General features: G+C 40.5%; 1 protein-coding gene across 4 annotated transcripts in view; it reads left to right on the plus strand.

Annotated features, from left to right (window-relative positions):
* HERC4 (HECT and RLD domain containing E3 ubiquitin protein ligase 4) overlaps window positions 1-22,598 on the plus strand; it is a 3,175,640-nt gene that overhangs the window by 1,995,319 nt on the left and 1,157,723 nt on the right. The gene's annotated exons all lie outside the window — the stretch shown is intronic.

Genomic DNA, 22,598 nt, shown 5'->3' on the forward strand with positions numbered 1-22,598 from the left:
TGGCTTTTACAGATAAATGAAGGGAACATTTGTTAGTAGTATTCCCCTAGTTAAAAGAACAATTATCAGACTATAACCCCTTACAAAACATACTTGATCTCTTCCCAGTATATGTCTGTTTTTTCACAGTCCATGAACCTATGTGCCCAATCAGCTTTTACACCTTTATTACATTTCCAGCAAACTGAAGGAATCATTTTAATAAACTTAAGGGATTTCATACAGAGTAACAAACATTGTCTATATATTTCCATAGAAAAAAAAGTTTCAATATAAAGTTGAAGTTTAACTAACTGATTTAAGTAGCATTTTTCTTCTTGCCATCAACTCATTCAAGCCACCACTTTCTAAAAAGTTGCATAATTTTGCATCAGAAGTATTATTTATAATTAACTTATACGACTTGGGTAAACATCCTTTATAGGTCAGTTTACTGATATAATAGGAAAATAGTGATGTTAAGTTGTCTATCTCGCCTTCATTCTTGCTGGATGGGTTCGGAGCCGACCTCGGCTCCGACTCGGCCACTCTAAAAGCTCGAGAGTTGGTTCCACCGGCTCGAGGCTCCCCTTATATCCCACAATGCTAGGCGAGAGTTACCTCAGATCTCGTTTGCCGCTACAGCTATCGAGGTTGGTTTTCTACCGGTTCTTGGTAAGTGACTTTTTCTTGTGTAATTTAGTCTATTAAAACCCCTTTAATTTTAATATTTTTAATTATTTCCCTTAGTTTAGAGAATTTTTTATCCCCTTCTAAAAAATTCCCATTTTTTTTCCCTCAAGAACTTTAGGTTCTTCCCTTGGGCCTACAGGCCTTTTCTCTTTCTCTAGTGGAGTGTGTGTATTATTTCTTATTTTTTAAACCTAGTTAGTGGTTTTATTATAATTTAAACTTGACAGGGTGTAATTAGTGTGTTTGTGTGTGTGTTTGATTACACCTTTAAAAATGTCTAAGGAAGCAAAGGTCTCCGGATTCAAGAAGTGTGATGCGTGCTGTCAGAAAATGTCTCTGACAGACGCTCACACTTCTTGTGTCTACTGTCTGGGACCTTTGCACCTGCAGGACTCCTGTGCTGTGTGCCATGGCTTCAGCCCCAGGGTCCTGCAGGAAAGAAAAAATAAATTGATCTTAAGGGGCTTACTCAAGCCAGAGGATTCCCTTTCTGTTTCTACAGGGAAGCCCTCTAAGGCATTTAGGTCTTCGGCTCCGACAACTGAGCCGAGACCTAAGGTTTCTAAACCTCTGCCTACATCGGCTCCGGCTGGAGCCGATGAGTCTCAGTCCACAGTTTCTGTGGTTCCTCGGCTCGGCCGGAGCCGAGGTATTAGTTCCGTGTCGGCTCCGACCAGACCTTCGGAGCCGACAACTAGGAAGAGGTCCAGGTCACCATCTCTTGGCTCCGTTCATTCGGCTCCAGGATCTCCCCAGCTGTCTGAACGGAGCCAAAGATCTCACTCCTCTAGGTCATCGAGGCTGTCGGATCATGACCTTCAGAGGGTAGTGAGTCGACTTCTTAAGTCCGAGGCACTGGCCCAGATGCTTCAGAGCCCGACTCATCAGTCGATGCCTGCCCCGGTCCATCAATATATTCCTCCTTTGACTCTCTTGAGCTCGGAGCCGGGTCGGAACCGAGACTGTGATAGCGTCGGAGCCGATAATTGTCTTCGGCTCCGTGCCGGCTCCGATTTCTTCCTTGGAAGAATCTCGGCGCCGGACTTCCCTCGTCGGCTCCGAGGGGTGAGTGGCATCGGACCCTTGTCCGACCCCCCTCTCCCTCTCGGTGCTTCGGCGCTGGTGAGTTCGGCTCCGACATCGGCCTCGGAGCCATCACTGTCGGTGCTGAGGAAGGTTCGCGGGGACCTCTGGCTCTGCCTGACAGGGGTACATTCGAGGTCATGCGGAGTGTGTTAGAGCCTGGCTCTACTCCACAGTCGGCTCCGCCCCTCCCTCTACAGTGCCTCAGGTTAAGTCGACTCACTCCCTCATCCCGGACCGCAGAGAGCCAGCTCCTCAGGAACCCCTGTGGGATTTCATCCTCTTCCGAGGCCTCTCCTGATTTGGCAGAAGAGCCCCTCGGAAGAGGAAGTGTAAGAGGAAACACATTGACTCACCTGAGTCCATCACGCCAGACACAGATTTGGATGATTCTGAGGGTTCCCCGTCCCCCTTCTGAGGTTGTCTCATTTGGAGACATTCTAGGGATCCTGAAAAAGAGGGAAATTGGCCAGCCCTCAACCCTTCGGAGGACGAATCTGTGTATCTTGAGGCGTTTGGCTCTCGCCCTTCCACCTCCTGGGTGTCCCCCCCCCCTTGACCCCCTCATGCAGGTGGTTGCTAAGAAGGCATGGACGGCTCCTGATTCAGTGGACCCCACTCCCAGGAGACCCTCCAAGTTCATAACGGCACCAGCAGACAAACAGTTCTTAACAAAAGGAGTTTCTGTGGATGCTATGGTGGTAGCTGCTGCCACTAAGAAGGAGCTAGCTGATCCTTCAGTACCTGTCCATCCACCTAACAAGGAATCTAGGTCCATGGACAGGTACGGGAAGCGGATGTTCTCGTCAGCGACATTTACCATGCGTTCGCTGAACTACCTGTGCCATTTTACTCGTCTTCAAAGGGACTTGATCAAGGAAGCGAGTGAAATGTTAAAGGACCCTACAGCTGCGGGTTTCAAGATAAGATGAACACGCAGCTGGCTACCCTTAACTCCATAACCAACTCCTCCATGCGCCTTCTTTCTTACGCGGCTGATGGAGCGAGCAGAGCCGCAGGGACAGGTGTGGCCTTACGTAGGCATGCCTGGATGCGGCTATGCAATTTTATGGACCCCTTCAAGGCGTCTTTCACTAACTCCTCGTTTGATGGATCATCCTCTTTGGTCCTCAAGTGAAAGAAACCTTGACTAGGTGCGAAACTGATGGCAAGACCCTTTCTGCCGTCGGAGTCCGTTTTTCTACTCCTTCTAGGCCTTACCCCAAAGGCCAGAAAGGTGGAAAGATGTGGTTCCGTAAACAATCTCAAGGGACTTCGCCTGACGACAGAGTCGTTTCCCGCCAGAGGCAGAGGCGGAATAACAATGGTAGACGCCGCCCTAGGGGCAGGGGGTCCGCAGAACCAGGGCAATCGGGAAGCCTTCCTGACAAGCCCTTTCAGCATCCCTGAGGTGTTGCCCGACTGCCCATCTTCGAGGCAGTCGGGGAAGATTGTCACTGTACCCAGAAGCCTGGCTATCCCTGACTCAAGACAAATGGGTACAGTCCATCATTTCAAGGCTATTCTATCCCCTTTCTTAGCATTCCAAATCAGTCAAAAATCCCTTCCAGATGTTCCACCCGCTCAAAGGGATCTAGCGGTTTTGGAGATTTCAAAACTGCTTGCAAAAGAGCAATTCAGCCAGTTCCAGCAGACCAGCAAGGATCCGGAATCTACTCAAGGTTCTTTTTAGTTCCAAAGAAAACAGGGGACTGGAGACCAATTTTGGATCTCAGTATCTTGAACAGATCAGTCAAGAAAACAAGATTTCGGATGGTCACGCTGCAATCCATCCTTCCCCTTTTGGGCAAAGGAAACTGGATGTGCTCTATAGACCTTCAGGATGCGTACTATCACATAAAATGAACAGACGCTCCAGAAGATTCCTCCGCTTCAGGCTGGGAACCAGTCATTTTCAGTTCAGGGCCCTGCCCTTTGGTCTCACCACTGCCCCCCAGGTGTTTACCAAATGCATGGCAGTGGTAGCTTCTCACCTGAGACGACAAGGATTCCAGGTGTTTCCATATTTGGACGACTGGCTCCTCACAGCTCCCACCAAGCATCTCCTTCTGATGGCCAGGGATTACACTTTTCGCATTTGTCAAAAGCTGGGTATTTCAATAAATTGCGAAAAGTCTGTTTTGTCGCCTTGTCGTACTATTACCTACATAGGCGCAAATCTAGATACAGTAAACATGTCTGCGAGACTAACACATCAGAGAATAACAGACATTCACAAACTGGTCTCACTCCTTTTCAACAACAACAGAATCAAAGCCAGGTTAGTTCTGAAAGTGTTGGGAATTATGGCAGCGGCCATACCTCTGCTTCCATTAGCCAGATTCCACATGCGGATCCTTCAATGGATGCTCTTTACTCAATGGTCATACCAGCAACTTCCAATGTCTCACACCATTATGATCACGCAAGCGTGCAAAAATCATCTCATGTGGTGGATGTCTTCCCTCAGCTCTTGTTGGGAAGACCCTTTGTTCCACCCTCCGGTTGCTACTCTGACAACGGATGCCTCCCTGATCGGGTGGGGGCATTATCAGGGCAGGACGGTCCAGGGCACATGGCAACCAAACGAATGCCACTTGCACATAAATGTTCTGGAGATGAGAGCAGTGCTTTTAGCGTTGCAAGCCCTTCAAGACTCTCTTCCCTTGGGAACGATTGCAATCCAAACAGACAATATGTCTGTAGTGTGGTACATCAACAAACAAGGTGGAACCAGGTCATACCCCCTGTGTCGAGAAGCACTCAGACTGTGGCAATGGGTGATTTCTTCTCAGCGGTTTCTGATAGCAACGCACATCCCCGGGAAGTCCAATCAAATTGCGGACAAGTTGAGCAGAGCTATCCTCATGCCTCACGAGTGGTCTCTGAAAGACTCTGTAGTGAGAGAAATTTTTCTCAAGTGGGGTCAGCCTTGCTGCGATCTTTTTGCTACTCCCCAAAACAGCAAGTGCAGAGAATATTTCACTCTGTTCCCGTTACCAGGCCAACCCAGCAGAGACGCTCTAGTCCAAGTTTGGCCCCGGGGACTTCTGTATGCATTTCCTCCCTTCCCACTAATCTCTCAAGTGATACAGAAAGCTATCGCTCAGAAGGCCTCATTGATCCTCATTGCTCCTTACTGGCCTCGACAAGTGTGGTTCCCCTTTCTACATCGATTTCTTTTGGAGCGACCGTGGAATCTGGACCTAGTTCCAGATCTTTTGATCCATCAGTCGGGTCAGTTTCATCGCCCTCCCCTCTCTGAACCTCACTGCTTGGTTCCTCCAGTTCCAACCTTAGCCAGGCTTCCTCAATTATCTCACTCTGTTAGAGATATATTGATAGCTTCCCATAAATCTTCCACTCGGAAGATTTATTTGAGTAAGTGGAAACGCTTCACATATTGGGCTCAAGGAAAGGACATAGATCCTTTCACTGCTTCCATCCAATTAGTCCTTGATTTTCTAGCTGAACTCTTCCATGCAGGTTCATCTCCCTCTACACTTAAAGTTCAATTGGCGGCTATTTCTAACTTTCATGTGGGTATTTCTGAATCTGCCTTAATGTCCCACAAGCTTTGCAAAGCCTTTTTGAAAGGAGTTTTTCTTCTCAGACCTCCTATAAGAAATCCTCCTTCTCCTTGGGACCTAAATTTAGTTCTTGCTTCTTTGATTCTTCCCCCTTTCGAACCTGCAGTCTCCTGTTCTTTAAAATTGCTGTCATGGAAGATTCTTTTTCTGGTAGCTATTACATCAGCTAGAAGAGTTTCAGAGCTTCAAGCACTCAGCTGTCGTCCTCCTTATCTATTGTTTCATAAGGACAGAGTATCCTTACGAACTAACCCGTCCTTTTTGCCTAAGGTGGTCTCGACGTCAAATCTAAATCAAAGCATTGACCTACCTGTCTTTTTTCCAGAATACTCCAATAGGTCTGAACAAAAATTACACTGCCTGGATGTTCATCGTCAATTGAGGTACTACTTGGATAGAACAAAACAATTCAGAAAATCTGATCAGCTGTTTGTCTCCTATGCGGAAAGCAGAAAGGGACTTTCAGTTTCAAAGGTATCATTATCCAGATGGCTAACATCTTTGATTTCCCTTGTATATGAAATTAGACACCAAAAGCTGCCTAATAAACCTAAGGCCCATTCCACCAGAGCTTTGGCTACTTCTTTAGCCTTCCAAGACAGACTGCCTATTGACACCATTTGTGCAGCGGCTACTTGGGCTACTCCTCACACTTTAATTTCTCATTATAAGTTGGATTTAGCTTCTAGGCATAGAGCTAACTTTGGTTCCACTGTTCTCAGGAGTCTGTTCCATTAGGCCACCCGGGACAAGGTGCTAGGGACGGTCCCATCCAGCAAGAATGAAGGCGAGATAGACAACTTAACATATAGAAGTTATGTTCTTACCATAACGTTCCATGTTAGTTGTCTTCTTCTCGCCTTCTTCTTAGGCCCCACCCTCCTTCCCCCTGGCCTGGACAGACCTAGAGGAGTTGTGATTGTGACCTCTCTTTCTACCACCTCTTTCTTAGACATATGCTGTTGTGCATATTTCCTGGTTCAGGATGTAGGTCACCCTTCTTTCTTCCTGTTGTTAGAGGTGGACTCTGTTTACAGTTATACTGTTACTATTATAAGCTGGGGTTAGCTTACAAACGAGATCTGAGGTAACTCTCGCCTAGCATTGTGGGATATAAGGGGAGCCTCGAGCCGGTGGAACCAACTCTCAAGCTTTTAGAGTGGCCGAGTCGGAGCCAAGGTCGGCTCCGAACCCATCCAGCAAGAAGAAGGCGAGAAGAAGACAACTAACATGGAACGTTATGGTAAGAACATAACTTCTATTTTTGTTCTTCACTCGCATTACTTACAAATTAATTTTTTTACTATTGGGTAATATTAACTGATTAACAGATTCATCCAACCTATAATCTTTCATTAAATATTCTGACAACTTAGGTTTTCCTGTTTCAAAGCAATCAGACCACAATACTAATTGATTTCTTTTTAGTGTATTCATTTTAACATTGTTCAGAGTTTCTATAAATATAGAGGTGTGTGCAATGAGAAAGCACAACATTTTCCATGTTAATAATAATCTGGTTATAAAAACATATTTCTTAACTGTTTTAAAATTGATTTCATATATGTAGATTCTAAAGATTGAAATTAATTTCCTTCTAAGGTATGTTTTTATTAACTAGATGAAAGGATTGTTAAATATTTCTAATTTATCATATTTGATAAACTTATACAAATTTAGTAACATCTAAACTGTGTCTGTCCATAGTATAATTGAGTTAAAATTTGCAGCAAAGGAATAAGATTCTCCATCCGGGAAGCTAGTACTCCCGTAATCTTGTATGATTCATAAGCAATTCTTGGCTTTTTAGGGTACCATAAGAATGAAAACATTTTTTTATTTTCTTTATTTTTTGGGGGGGGGGGGGTTGGGTATTACAGCTATTGAATGCAAAATATATATTATCTTTGGTCATATTTTAACAAGTGCCAACCTATCCTCTAAAGTAAAAAAAAAAATAATTTCATTTTTAATATGAAGTGACGCATCTTCAATTATTTTTTTTAATTATTAATAATCTTACATCTTGATAGATTGTATTCCTAAATATTTTAGTTAATTTCATTCCCAATTATATTTGTTTAAACTTACTATTTAGTGATTGATTTAACACTAAAGTTTTACTACTATTAAATTTCAGCAGCTATACTTCTTGAAACTTTTTAATTTCCTCATCTATTTCTTTGAGTAATTTAAATCTCTTATTAAAATATCAGTAAAAAGCTGTATTTTAGATTGGCAATCCTTATTAATTGAGAATGCATCATTTTTTTCATTGCTTGTTATACTGTTAGCTAAGGATTTGATAACTAATACCAGTAGTAGAGAAGACATCTGTGAAAAATTTAAGATCCAATTATTTATTTATTTTTTTGCTTTGAAGTCTCTATACAAGCTTTTTAATATGCCAATAAATTGTTTTGGAAATGCAAACGATTCTAAAGTTTTAAACAAGTAGTTCCAATTTACAAACTCAAAAGCTCTCTCTATATCCAAGCTAATTAGGGCCAATTTTTTGTTCATTTTTTTTGCTAGATCTAAGATAGTTACTACCCTTTTGTATTATCATACATTTATTTATTCATATTAATAAAACTATATCTCTTAATCTTGTGGAAGTAAATATTTTATAGTCTACATTTACTAATAAAATAGGTCTGTATGAGGAAACTAACTTATGTTTTCCTTGCTTACGTATAGGTGAAATTACAGAAAATTTCCATGAGGGAGGAATTATTTTGTCACTCCAAATTATCCTAATATCTTTGTTGGGTGCTCAAACCTCACTCGATATATCTTATCTTGTATTTCTAACAATTCTTTGTCTCACACTCTTATTTTATTACTAACCCATCTTCCCTTTGTCTTTAATTTGCATTTTAAGAAATACCATAATATGACTTTACTAACCTGACTGTCATCATTCAAATATTAATATTCTTGATTAGTTCCTTAAGGTAGCTCTTAAATTCTTTTAATTTACTAGGATTCTATACATCTGAAGTCTCATTGTATCCATTAATATATTAACACTTAGTACATTATGATCAGATAAGGGGCGAGGAATAATTTTAACAATTCATTTTAGGTATAAATCCTGTCAGTTCTAGTTTGTATCCCATGTACATATGAATAATGGGTGAAGAACAATGACTTATGTCCTGCTTTTACTATTAAATGAACTAAATTATTATTACTGATCCATCTGTTTAGTGTTTTAGCTGATGCTAGTATTTTTACCTTGGTTCACTTGTATCATCTATATTGTATATGCAGTTAAAATCCCATGTTAAAATTAAACTACCCTTCCAGTGACTTGGTAGTAAGTTTAAGTGATCTTTAACCAGTCATGTATCTAGTCCTGTTACCCAGTAAAAAAATAACATAGCTAGTGTGAAGAGTTTGCCATTGCATTTATTTATATACATGTGTACATTATTTTGGTATCATTAATGGATTCCGTGACCTTAAGCATTACAGTACATTTTCTTTAAGTATAGCAGTTCATGTATACTTTTTGCTAAAAGAACATTTCATAACCTAAATTATTTAAATATTGTATTGCTTTATCGGGCAAGTCTCTTGCAAGAATGTAATGTCTCCTATATTAGATATCTCATTAATGATTTCCTTTCATTGCCATTATTTAATTCATACTATGTATTTGAAACTATTTCTTCTAAGAGATGGACACTTTTAGCCACTATATTAATGTTGTATATAAGACTCTAGTGTATTCTTCCAACACTGTCTTAACATTCCACATTTTTTCAGTTCTATCTTTGTACAAACTAAACTACTAAAACTTGTAAATAAAAACAGAAGCAAGTCTACGTCTGTAACTATATATAACACTAATAAAACACAACCTAACAGAGATAACAAAGTTACTTGCTTGTGAATGAAATAGACAGACTACTATACTATCTCTACCCAACAATACCTAAAAAGTCATCAAAAGCTACACTGACTTGCAAGTAAATATACTATTATATACAAGTTAAAAATAATGAGACTAGTAATTTAGCTATATATTTCACCATTTAAAACTATTGCCCCATTACTACATAAAAGTTAAATAATCCTCTTTTGTTAACCACAAATAAAAAAAAAATCTGAAAAGGCACACTGTGTATTTATGTAATAGTAGTATAATTATCCATTAAATATTCCTGAGTTATTTGCGCTCATTCAGTATTATAACTAAAATCTCTAAATAAGTTGAACAGAATGGGGCCTATAGAGATAGATATCTGTAAACTGACAGGTGACAGATAATCTTATCTTACTAAATTATTTACAGTAGGAAAATCAATGCATATATACATTTATCTTGCTAAATATTTATACATATTTGATCTAACAAAAGCTCTATATTAATTTTAAAAGTACAAGTGTTTATATCTTAAAGTTGTATTAACACTCAATATAGTAAATATCAAAGTATTTAAATTCTTTAGTTTAATAAATTAATAGAAATCTACATTACGAAGGTCAAAGAGATTGTCTTGTTCCTACAGAGTCAGAAACCTTTGCATTCTATATTGTATTCAAACAATACCATATGCTTAATTCAAAACACATTCTCCCTTTCTGGGTTCAAACATCTTGAAAAATCTACTTTACTTTCTTTCAAAATGGATGCACTGATTCAGCAATATAGCACTCAGATTTCAGTTCTGACTTGCACAATTAGTTATTTCACCTGTGTTTCTAAAATCTCCAAAGAGCTATTTAATCAGATTTCTTTTAATGATTACAGTATTGTGTATATGTTTCTTAACTTCCTGATACTGTTCTTTTATTAATATTACATAATAGATGGTTCATTCCTTGTGCATTTCCATATTATTCATAAGATGTGTACTTATTAATTCTAGTATTATAAGTAATCTTGTCTATATGTAAAATAATTCCTACTAGTTTAATTTGCCTGTTTTTAGCCATTGTGAACTACTGTTTGTGCAAGCTTCACATCCTGGCATTAGTATTTGATTACAGAATGTGAAAATGATAGCTCACAGCAACTGCTAATTTCCTCCATAAATTCCTCATTCTTAATTCTTTTAAACTTTTCTAACCCGTAACAAACATCTTACATTATTTCTTCCCATTAATATGTACAGTTAGTGTTAATAACACTGCAGCATAAGCTATTAATATTCAGCAAAATGTAAGCAAATTATATGTCATCAACAACTTAATGTAAAACTACTGTAGCTTTTGTTTTACCAGTTCTTCACTTCTAAATAAATATTAAAAAAAAGATGCCATTCTGAATAAATTTCTCACATGTATTCTTGAAAAGAAATTCACATCTTTCCTTCTTGTTGTCACAGCCACGATGAGTCCCTTCCTGTTTTCACAGACATCATTACTGACCTTTGAACTCTTGTAGGACCTGGGATTTCATCATAATAGCTGAAGAAGCAGGTGAGAAGCAGAGCAAGCAAGAATCGAGCATTTTCACCCAACCTGAACATTCTTTTGTTCTCGAGCTTTAAGTGTTAATTGCTTCATGAACAACCTTTGAAAGGAATGTGTTACACAGGAGCAAAGCACACAAAAATCACCAGCACTTTAACACTGCTAATTAGCATATTACGTACATTTGACATTCAGTTAGCCCAGCAGTACACATACTAAGCACCATTAAAATAAAATAAAATTCTTAATTTATGTAATCTCAAAGTTACCAATCCTATTGCTTATAATGTAATGACATTCTCTTACAGGAAGGATTTTTAACAGTTATTAAAACATTTATAAGTTTAGTTTAAATGAAATATATTAACTCTTTCATTATAAATATAGTAAAACTGAGTCTGCATGTCCTCCCTGTGGTTGCGTCGGTTTCCTCTGGGTGCTGTGGTTTCCTCCCACATTCCAAAGACATGCTGTAGGTGGATTGGACACTCTAAATTGGCCCTAAACATAAGTGCGTGCATGTGTGTGCCTTCTGTGGAAAGTTGGGCACTGGGCTGGCAACTCGACACTGTAAAAACCCCACTGCCAATCATGAGCGGACAGGTGATCCGCTGTGGTGACCTCTAACCAGGAAAAAGCCGAAAGAAGAATTGTAAAATGCTTTAGCTTATAATATAAATAACTACTTCTATATGTTTTGAAGCTTAAAGTTCTCTACAGTTTTTTTACTTAAAGGATAAAATTAGAAAAAGAAAAATCTACAATCAGAGAATAAAAGTAACTTTTTATGCTTTTTAATTTTAGAAGCAGTTTTTCAGAAATTCAGCTCACTCCATCTCTTAAGGGATACTGTTTCCAATCCATTTCTTCAGTATTATGGATTTAATTTTGTTAACAAAATTAGATGCTTCCTCCAATGTGTCAAATGTTTTAGTTCATTCAGAAAGAAATTGTTTTCAGGAAACACCAGACTGACTTTAATATTGTTTTTAAAATGTCCTATTCCCATGTTGCAGTGTTTATAACCTTTGGGGTTATCCTCTGCTTAACTACACAAACGTTCAGCCAATATACAAAAGCTTTAGTCACTTCAAGGTACATGGGACGTCTGACGTTGACCATAGGGTGCGTGGTCCTTAAAAGTAACATCTGCATGTACCCTTCTTCAGAAATGTCTGTGTTTAAAAACAGAACTTTGCATAGAATTTAAAGCAAGTACAGTATACTGCTGACCTGGGTCTAAAGGCACCTTTTAGGCTGTCCCCAACAGTAATTTGGCTCCCTCCATATCGTTAAAATTAGCTAGTTTGCCCCAGTATATTCTTTCTTACACCTAAAATAATACCCTGGACACAGTAATTTCACTATGGTCTCCCTCACATAGCCCAGAAAATTATACCCTGCAGCTATAAAATTAACCTGCAAGTGTATATAATACAGCTTAAACATAGTATATAAATTGTTGCAAAAAAAAATTAAAAATACAGCCACACATACAACCATATATACCAAAAGCCTAAGGAAGTACTGAGTCAGTGTTAGCCCTGCTCTGCTCGCCCTCGCTGCGCTCAGGCTTGCTCCGCTCTCCTCCCTGCCCCCAATTCCCACCTACCCCCACTAGTGCTACATTTAAACTAAATTTAGCCACTCCCCTCATATTAAGTACCAATCAGCGCCTCATACATCACTGAACAGCCCTCCCCCTTAACCCATTTCCTTCTCTTCCATTCTTCCATACCCTGTTAGCACACTCAACCATCAAAATTGGCCCACCCCCCCTAACAAAATGCAAAAAAGTAAAGAAAATACTAATTACCCTACTGCCTATACTATTTCTATTTTACCATCTTACTGCCTACGAACAAAAACTTGACCGTGGTATTCACTATCCAAATGGTCAAACAGCCACACACAACTTCACATACAACACCAAAACACTTCACCATCCCCAGCACACCAAATTTACCACCCTCAACAAAATATCACCTCTGTAAAGCCACAAAACATAATCCTAAAGACAAAGACTATATAAAACTTATAAACAAACTCCTAAAGCTTTTAGAGTATCCTGACACTATAACCTTATAACACATGGGGACATCCATCCCAGCCCTGGCCTACCCACTCCCAATAACCTTCGCTCCCCTACCACAACCTCCACAACCAAGCTACCCCTTTCTACTCCCACTAGTTCCCTCCTAGCATTTCACCTAAATATTAGAAGTATTAACAATAAGATTCCCAACCTACACGCCCTCCTAGCAACTCACTCCCCAGATATTGTGTCTTAAGGAAACCTGGCTAAAACCTAGTACTACTGATAATGAGATAATACCACAAGGATATAATATTCACTGGTTAGACCATACTACAAGGAAAGGAGGTGGAATAGTAGTCCTTTACAAAAATACTCTGTTAATAGAGACACTATTCAACCACCCCAATTCAGTAATGCAGAACTCCTCATAACCAAACTGCAGATTAACCAGAACAAATGCTTGAACATAGTCTGTGCTTACATTCCGCCAGGCAACAACTTAAATACCCTAGAGGATATCTATAGTGGTTATCCACTACCTATCCTCAAGAAACTATAGTTCTTGGAGACTTCAATACCGACTGGCACCCCTGCTCCTCCGAACCCCCCCCTCACCCCTTTAGACTTATCTGGGTTTAAACAGACCATAACCTCTCACACTAGGATAAACAAACCGACCAACAGGGAAAGTATCCTAGACTGGGTCCATGTTAATAACCATCCCCAACTGTGCACAGCTGGCAACTCTCCCTGATGACCTTAGCGACCATTTACTAACTTATATCATAAAACATAAGGCAGGAAAACCACACCAGACCAAATATAAAACACTTAGAAACAGGAAAAACTTTGACACTGCAATATGCCTAAATGAACTAAAAGCAGTTGACTGGTCAAAACTAAAACAATCTACTATTAGAAGAGGCTATAGCTCACTTTAACACTAAATTCCTAAGTATCATTGATTCCCATGCTCCAGCACGTAGAATAAACTCTAGATCAAACACAGCACCATGGCTCATAAAAGATAACCAAATCTAAAATCAAAACTAGAAACAGAGCCTGGGCCAGCTGGAGAACAACTAAAGCCCCACTTGACCATCTAAAATATCATCAACTCAAGAATGATACAAAAAAATCTATTTTACTAGATAAAAAAAGCTTCTACCAAAATCTCCTGCAAAAACACCAAAACAACCCTCAAAAGTTCTGGGCAGGCTTAAATCAGCTTCTTCACAGGTCATTCTATCACCCCAACCCCTGCTAACCACACCCATAGTTCCCCAGAGACCATAGCTGGCGCTTATAATACCTTTTTCACTGAAACAATCCAATCCCTAGCAAATCAACTAACCCCCACAAACTTAAACCACACCCCTAATCTATCCACTAATCACCCCCAATTTAGCTTCCAACCGATATCCACTAGTTTTATCAAAACACTTACTAAAAAAACTAAAACCTACCACCCTCGCTGCTGACCTCCTCCCTGCAGAGTACCTACAAATAGCTGCCATTGCATATCCCATATCTATCCTAATCAACAGAACCTTATCCGAAAGCGCTATCCCCTCCTTCTGGAAAATATCCCATGTCATCCCACTTCATAAAGGTGGTAGTTCTACAGACATATCCAACTATAGACCCATTGCCATTCTTTCCCCACTAGCCAAAATAATGGAGAAATGTGTAAACAAACAACTAATGCAATAATACAATAATTTACTATCCAACTCCCAGCATAGTTTCAGGCCATACCACAGCAGCACCTCAGCCCTCCTTTCCTTTATTAATGCCATAAACCAAAACAGGAATGACAATAGGCTATCCTCCGCCCTCTTTCTTGACCTATCAAAAGCCTTTGGCATGGTCAACCATGAACTTCTCATTATTTCTCTAAAATCTCTCACCCTCAATAAGCATGCAATCCAGTGGTTCCAGTCCTACCTGACTGGCAGACAACAGGCAGTACTATGAAGCAGATCTGGGTGTTGCCATCGAGATTCTTGACATAGCTATAGAATGTTTTGTGGTTATCCTTAGAATTAGTGGCAATTTTGTTTTCGTAGCTAGCTTTGGTGGATCTTATAAGGGATCTCAGCTTCTTACTGTGGCTGACAAGGGAGCTCCTCCACTCATGGGATTTTACTCTCTTTTGCAACAGTTTCTTCCTTCTGTTGTACAGTTTGTTTATGGCAGGGGACCACCAGATTGGCTTCCTTTTTTTGGAGGATAGCATCTTGGTTCTGTTTGGGATAGCACGATCTATGCACTCGTATAAGTGCTTATAGAGTGCATTTGTGTCTGATTCATCAGTTGTAACTGTATTGTCCTTCTGCATGGGTGTCATGAAGTTTACCACTTCTGTGTTAAGAAGCATGAAGTTGGCTTTGGAGAAATTTTTTACCGTGGTTTCCTTAATGAGGGGTGGGGGTGGGATGTGGATATCAAAGGTGATTAGCTTATGGTCGGATCGGACCAACGAGGAGTTGACTTCAGGTGTGGAACACCGGTCACTCATGTTGGTAATGACTAGGTCTAGGATATTGTTGCCCCTGGTGGGGGTGTGGATAAGTTGATCTAGGGCGCTGGAGTTTATGAATTCCAGAAAGTGTTGAGCTAAGGAGTTGGTACACGAGAAGTTTTCCCAGTTAATGGTGGGGTAGTTGAAGTCGCCCATTATTAGGGTGTTTGGTTGAACCCTAATATTTTCCAGTACATCAAGAAAAGAGGAGTGGGAATCCTGGGACATGGTGGGGGAACTGTAGCAAGCTACAATTTGGATTGCAGTTTTGCCCAGAGTTAGTGGGACTTGGATAACCACAGATGTATTATGCTGAGCAACTGTCCTGGAGTTGTGGATATCCTTAATGAATATGGACACGCCTCCGCCTTTGGTGTTTCTGTCCAGGTTACATGGCCGAAAAGTGCGGTATGAGTTATAGCCTATTAGTGCAGTGGTGCTCTCTGGAGCCTTGAACCAGGTCTCAGTCACTGCACAGATATCTATGTTCTCCATTTTAAGGAGTGCCTCGAGTGAGTGCATTTTGAGATTTAGACTTCTAGCATCGAGTTGCATTACCCTCAGTTTTTGCTTGCCTGTTCATGTTACGGTGGTGAATTTATTTGAACCTTGCCTAAAAAAGGCACTATAGGGGCAACAAGAGCCTTAGCCAGTATCCGGAATGCCAGGGGTGACAGGTGCAGGCCATCTGTGGCAAAGCATCGTGGTCTGTCGACCATGTCATCCCAAGCAGACAGATACTGGATCTCCCTAGAATGACACCAGAAGCTTAGCCAATTGTTGGTCAATCATTTTGTCCTTGTACTGCGGTATCATTTGGGGCGATGGCAGAATGTTACTCAGGGCTAGGGTCATACCTGCCTGGGCTACAAGATTGGAGAGCTTTTCCATGTCTCTTTTCATGTAGTCCAGGGAGGTACGTCTCAGGTCATTCACACCAACATGGACAATGACAGAGTCATATTTGTACTTGTGGAGTGATCTGAGTGCGTGGGTTATGTGGCGGATCCTGGCACCCGACAGGCAGCTGACAGTAACCTTCTCCTTGTTTAGCCTGATGAGTGGGACATCAGTGTGCCTGACTATAGAGTCACCTATGACTAGTGTGTTGGGTACGTTGTTGTGCCATATTGGCTGTGGTTGAGTGACACACTGAGTCTGTGGGCTATGTGTCATTTGGGTTGTGTTCGGGGATGGAGGTTGCTTGCGTTTCTGCTTTGAAGGTCTCTGTTGCTTAGACAGATTATTATTGAGATCCTCCGCGAATGTTTTTGTGTTACTATGTGTGGATTTTGGTGGTGTAGATTTAGTGAGGCTGTGATGTGTGTGGTGTGGTGCAAATGTTTACCTTCTCCTCATGACTGTCAAGTTCAGTCTTGGTTAGAGAGAGCTTTACCTCCAGTTTGGCTAGATAAGTGCATCTCTCACAGGTTGTAATGTTGGGTGGTAGGAGGAGAGGGTTGTCTGTGTACGAAGCAATTTCTGCATTTCCTCAAGATGCCCATATTCATCAGATAGACAGGAGAAAACACAAGGAGCTGACCCTTGGACATGCCTGAATAAAAAAATATTTTCCACTAGATAAGTGAGGAAAGTGAGTACAAGAGCTGTTTTTCTCTAAGCAAGTGAGAAAAGTAAGTACAAAATCTGTTTTCCTGTAGGTAATGAGGAAGATTGAGTGCTATAGTAATTTAGTAGTTTATTTAGTGCTTACATGTTATGAACAAGTGCTGAGCATGAATAAGCAAATTTAAGTGCTAAAACTAAGAATCTGTATCTGCACTAGACAAGTTACAGGACAGAAACAAGTGCAATTGCAGGCTTTCAAATCAGAAAGTTGAGAGAGTTGGAAGAGATTGCCCAAACGGCCAATAACTACAATTTCTGGGCCAGAACCACTCCTTATGTGGTAGACAAGTTACCTAGTGCTTACCACTCCCACTGATAAGCTAGAAGGCTTCCCTCCAACACAGAAAGGCTTGGGGGGGCTCAGAAGCTTGCATACAGTCCTAGATGCAGCAAATCTGTGTCTGGAACACCAGTTACAGGAAAGGTTAGGAAACAGGCTTACAGTTTTTTTTATACAGAAAAGTAGCAAAAAGAGTAGTAAAAACAATTCACATGCAGTGCAATCTAGCACACGAGTATGTAGCAATATTAGACCAAACACAGTTTAAAAAATGCAATTAAATTAAAAAGGACTAAAAGCAAGTGCAGAAAAAGTTTATTAGGTAGAATGTGGTAGAGAGATGGGACTGGGGGAGTGTCCCATATCAAATCTACAGTGGGGCGGGCAACTGCAAAAGCCACCAAATTTAAACTACAAACCAAAAATAGGGAGGGTAGGTGCGACAAAACAGTTTCAACAGAGATCTAAGCAACAACTATCAGTGCAAACTCTAAAACCTAAAAATATACTCAGCTCTGTATGTTTGCAGATCAGTCACTCAGAACAGGGAGACAACAGTTTCAACAGAGATCTAAGCAACAATTAAACTTTATAACCAAAAAATATATAGTCAGCTCTGTATATGGTACAGACAAGTCTCTGTTGGGTCGGGTTATGGTACTTGATTGGGCAGCAAACTCGATCTGAAGGGAGGAAGGAGACAGGAGTATTATGGGTAAGGGGAGGAGCTTTGAGCTTGGATCAGATGCTGGATATGCAGCCGAGTCAGATCTGATACGGATCCGGGAACCCAGAGGTTGAAGACAAATGAAGAACAACTACTCAGATGGAACGTTATGGTAAATGCATAACTTAGTTTTTTTGTTTTAGTGATATGTTTTTTGACAGTTACCTTTGTTAATTTTTTTCTTCCCATTACTTGGTGGACATCCATTTCTCTATTGTTTTGTCATTATTCAGACTGCAGTCAGGGTTTTCTTGTTTATCTATTTATTTATTATTATTTATTTATTTATTGCATTGGATTACCAGGGTAGTCCACTGGGCCAGAAGAACCCGTTTTCAGTGGAGGGCCAGAGAGAAAAGCTCCACATTTAACATATACAGACAAGAAATGTTACAATGATGAAGGATATGTAATACAACAGTAGCAAAATTCAACAACATTATGATTGCATACATTAAATTATTGACAGAAGTAAAATTGGAGACTAACATTATGATTATTTGCAATAGATTAGTAACAGAAGCTGGATTGGAGACAAACAGTAAGGAAATAGCATATAGTCATGGATTGAAACTACGATAAAGGTAAATTAAATATTGAGTAAGATAAATATCAGAGCAGAAGGAAAACATTTTGATAATGTAGGTGTACTGCAGGCTCAAAGTGAGAGGAAAAATGAGTTGGGGTGGTTGAGAGAAAGGTAGATTAGATTGGTTATAGAGAGAAGAGGTGAGAGATAGTGTGAGGGTCAAGTTATGTGGTTCTTAGAGGTGCAAGTGCATAACCACTGTGAGGAGAGGTGAAGTTTAAGGGATTTTATAAATGTAGAGGCATTAGACATGGCTCTGAGTGGAGGGGGATGCCATTCCATAGTTAAGAAACAGTAACGGAGTAAAGCATTTGGCCAGCAGAGAGCTTAAGTTTGTCAATATTTAGCAGCATTTTGTTCTCTGACCTGGGGTGCTGCGGTAGCATTGTCGCCTCACAGTAAGACGTTGTCCTGTTCGATTCTCAAATAGAGCGTCTTCTGTGTGGAGACATGCGTGAATGGGCGTACCTTTGTTGAAGGTTGTACGTCAGGGCCGGCAACTCGGCACGTAAAAATCTACTGCCAATCATTAGCGGGCCAGAGTTCTGCTGTGGTGACCCCTAACCGGCAGAAGCTAAAAGACACAACAACAACCTGAGGTGACAATTCGGATGGTAGATCAGTATACTAGTGAGAGATGGGGAGGCTGCTGGGAGGTAAATAAGTTTATGGGCAATAGTAAATTGTAGGTATATTAAATGATGAGGGAGTTCAAGCCAGTCTAGTTGCTGCAGTGTGGTGCAGTGGCGGGTGGAGAATTTGGCATTTATAGCAAATTTGGCAATTTTATTGTAACATGAGTTGTTTGGTTTTTAGAGAGGACTGGATGTTGGTGAGGATGGGGGCACCATATAAGAGAGGTCGAAGCAGAAATGCTGAGACAAGAGCCTTTTTTGCAGGGGAATTAAGGAAGTAGTTGTGCCTATAAAGGGCTCCTAGTTTTTGATGGCTTTTCCTGATATTATTGTGGCTATGAAGGTCAAAGGTAAGGTTGTCATCAATGATGACACCTAGCAGTTTTGTATTGGGAGTGACTTCAATGATAGTGTTATTTTGGGAATGGACAGAGTTCAGAGCAATTGACTGGGCTACATTTACTTGGGATAAATATTAAGAGTTTGGTTTTATTAGGGTTAAGGGCGAGATGGTTCTGTGACATCCAGGATTCGGTTGAGGTGAAAGCTTCTTGTATCTTCTTATTTTACTTTCTTTGCTACCCTGCTGCATTGTCTTGTGAAGTTGTGATAATGGTGCCATACCCATTGACAGCTGCTTTCTTCCTCACATTACCCCAACTACAACATAAACCGTTGCTTGTTGATCCTTACATACATCTCGCATATTGCTAATAGGTACAGTCTCCTAGTCCCTTCCAGAGCTACCTGTATAGTAAGGCACACCAACATCTGCTACTTGCATCCCACCTCTCTACCCATTTGGCTACTTCCATTTCCAGAGTGGCTAATAATCATAGTTTATTTGAGTGTCAGTTAAGGTTTTGTCTGTGTACACTGGAGTGAACTGTAGTTGCTTGTATAATTGTACCATTCATTTTGCCTGTCAGTCAAGTTTACCATCTTTAGCCAGTAAACAAAAAGATCAGAGTTAAGGTCTGCGTTTCTAGCAGATGTATATGTACATGGTGTCCTGAATGAAGTTATATGAATGAGGATGTAAATTCTTTTGTTTTCAAAAGAATATATATTTGTGAAAACCCCCGTTTATGTTCAGAGTGCCGCACGTAAACAGAAGATTGTAGCGTTTTCACCCATAATAACCCCTTCTCAATCTATAGTCTGTAAAAGAAGTAATGAATACTAACTCTGGGAACTTTTTTAAGCCATTCATTAAAATGTGGCACTGTATCATTTAAGCATTTTGATGGTGTTAACACATTGGTTTATGTAGTGATGGAATTGCTCAGTGTTTCATTGATGATAAGGCACGTACTGCAGGCTTGAATGGGGCAAGTGTCTGAAGATGTCAAAACTGGCTGTTTACGTTTTTCAAAGATGCAGTTTACATCAGATTATTAACTCAAGGAATGTCAATGTAGTAGGCATATAATTTATCAGAATTTTTTTTTCATTGTCTGTACGGAAATTTCATTTCCTGATGAGTTTTCCTTTCTTGGTTTGATATAGGAAAATTAGTGGGCTCTAGTTAACTTTTCTTCAAAATAGCTATGTCTAGCACTGCCAGAAGCATTCTCTTTTCAGAAAAGTACCATATATTTTTTCTTCAGTTGTTTTCATGCTATTTTGGAAATATCTTTTCCCAAAACTGTTAAAAAGAAATTAGTGTTTAAGATCTAACATTGAAAATCCTCCTTTGTAGGTATAAAGTAAGATTCATTCCCTCTTCCATTTAGTTTGATGTTACGGCATGCTCCTAGACATCACAACACCATATTAAGAAAAGAAAGACTAACCTTTGAGCCTTATATCCATTATCTGCTGCTGATACACAGTTCATATACCAGTTTGACTCCCACTGTGAAAACCATTGCCCAGAAACAAGTCATCCAAGTGTTAATTTGGCTGACGGGCAGTGAGGCAAGAACAGCTGTAGCGATGTATTTTCTTCCTGGAAGACGAGTGCAGTGTGAATCACTGACAGACGTGCCAGGGATTCATCTAGGCTACGTGTAGGTACCTGAGAGAGAAGCACCTGAACTGCCTTTCTGCCAGAAGGATTGTGGGGCAGTGTCACTTAACAGCTCCATGTCCTTGGCAGGTGTACCATCAGATACCAGAAAATGCAGGACAAATCTCAATCATACCTTTGTAAAGGAAAATCTGTTACTGAAACAACCTTTCACTCCCTGTATGTATTCAGATGATCCTGTACAGGTGAGAGCTCATTTTTTACTCTGGTAGATGACTAGGGAACCAAAAGAGAGATGGACTGTTGGAACTCCTGTCCTGGGAATGAGCCCCAGACTGTAGCTGCTACCTATCTCCCATTTGCTCAGCTGGAACATGCATGGTCTTGTCTAAGTGCAGTCTTTTGAGTCAACTGGCTATGAGTTGGCAGTGCTGAAGGCTAAGAATTGCCTTGCCATTGTTTCCTTCTGACTTCAGTAGAAAGCAGCAGCCCAGGTTAAGAGGGGGGTTTACCTAGGTCTTTCCTTGCCAGGGTTGCAGGTTCATAGCCTAGACTTCAAGATGTTTGAAACCTTCTGCATTTTGGAGTCACTGGAGCAGGAAAGTACCATTAGAGAATATGGCCATATGTAACACTTATCCTAGTACAGGCATGTTGTTTTAACTCCGTCTTTGGTAGGCACACTTCTTAGTACTGGATCCACACATCACTTTCTCTCTCTCAGGATTCTCTCAGCATCTCTTAGTATTCTCTCAGCATTTGGCAGTAGCTTGTCTCAGACTTTTCATGTGAGAGTCTCTGTGCTGATGGAGGAGGGCAACAGCAGAAGCCTTTACCCCACAGGGTATTGTGAAGAGTCTCTGGATTCGTGGAGTATTATGTTTAACATGGCTACAAAAAGTGAATCTTCTCATTCTGTGACTACCGCAGGATGACTCCTCTTTTTGAGAAATGTTAAGGTACATAAAGTCCTCTGTGAACTGATCCAGTGGCCCTCATTGTTTCATATCAGAGTTTCTTAAGAATGTCTGGGAAAGAATAAGAGCAATGATCCATCTCTGTTTGGAGCCTTGCACTGAGATTGTCTCTATGAGGTTGGAAAAATACAGGAGAGCAGTGGGTTACCCTACATGGAGTCAGTCACAATAGATTCAGCTTAACTCGTTCACTCCAATGGAGCTCAGGAAGTTTGAACTGTAACTTACAGTGGGTGGAGCCTAAGCCTTTTGACAGAATGAAATTGTCCTCACATTTCAAACAAATGTTTCTCTCTCATCTGGACAATTCCCATCAGTTTCTCTTGCCATCCTGGTCGACATGGGCATACTGAGACAGTGTAGCAACTGCCTCGTGTTTACTGACAGCCCTCTTCTCCTAGCACATAATTCTTCTACTTGCGAGAAATGCATCCACATCAGTAACCTGGAATCCA

Source organism: Protopterus annectens, chromosome 14.part0, assembly GCF_019279795.1.
Source record: "Protopterus annectens isolate FY-2018-M chromosome 14.part0, PAN1.0, whole genome shotgun sequence".
Classification (NCBI taxonomy): Eukaryota; Metazoa; Chordata; order Ceratodontiformes; family Protopteridae; genus Protopterus; species Protopterus annectens.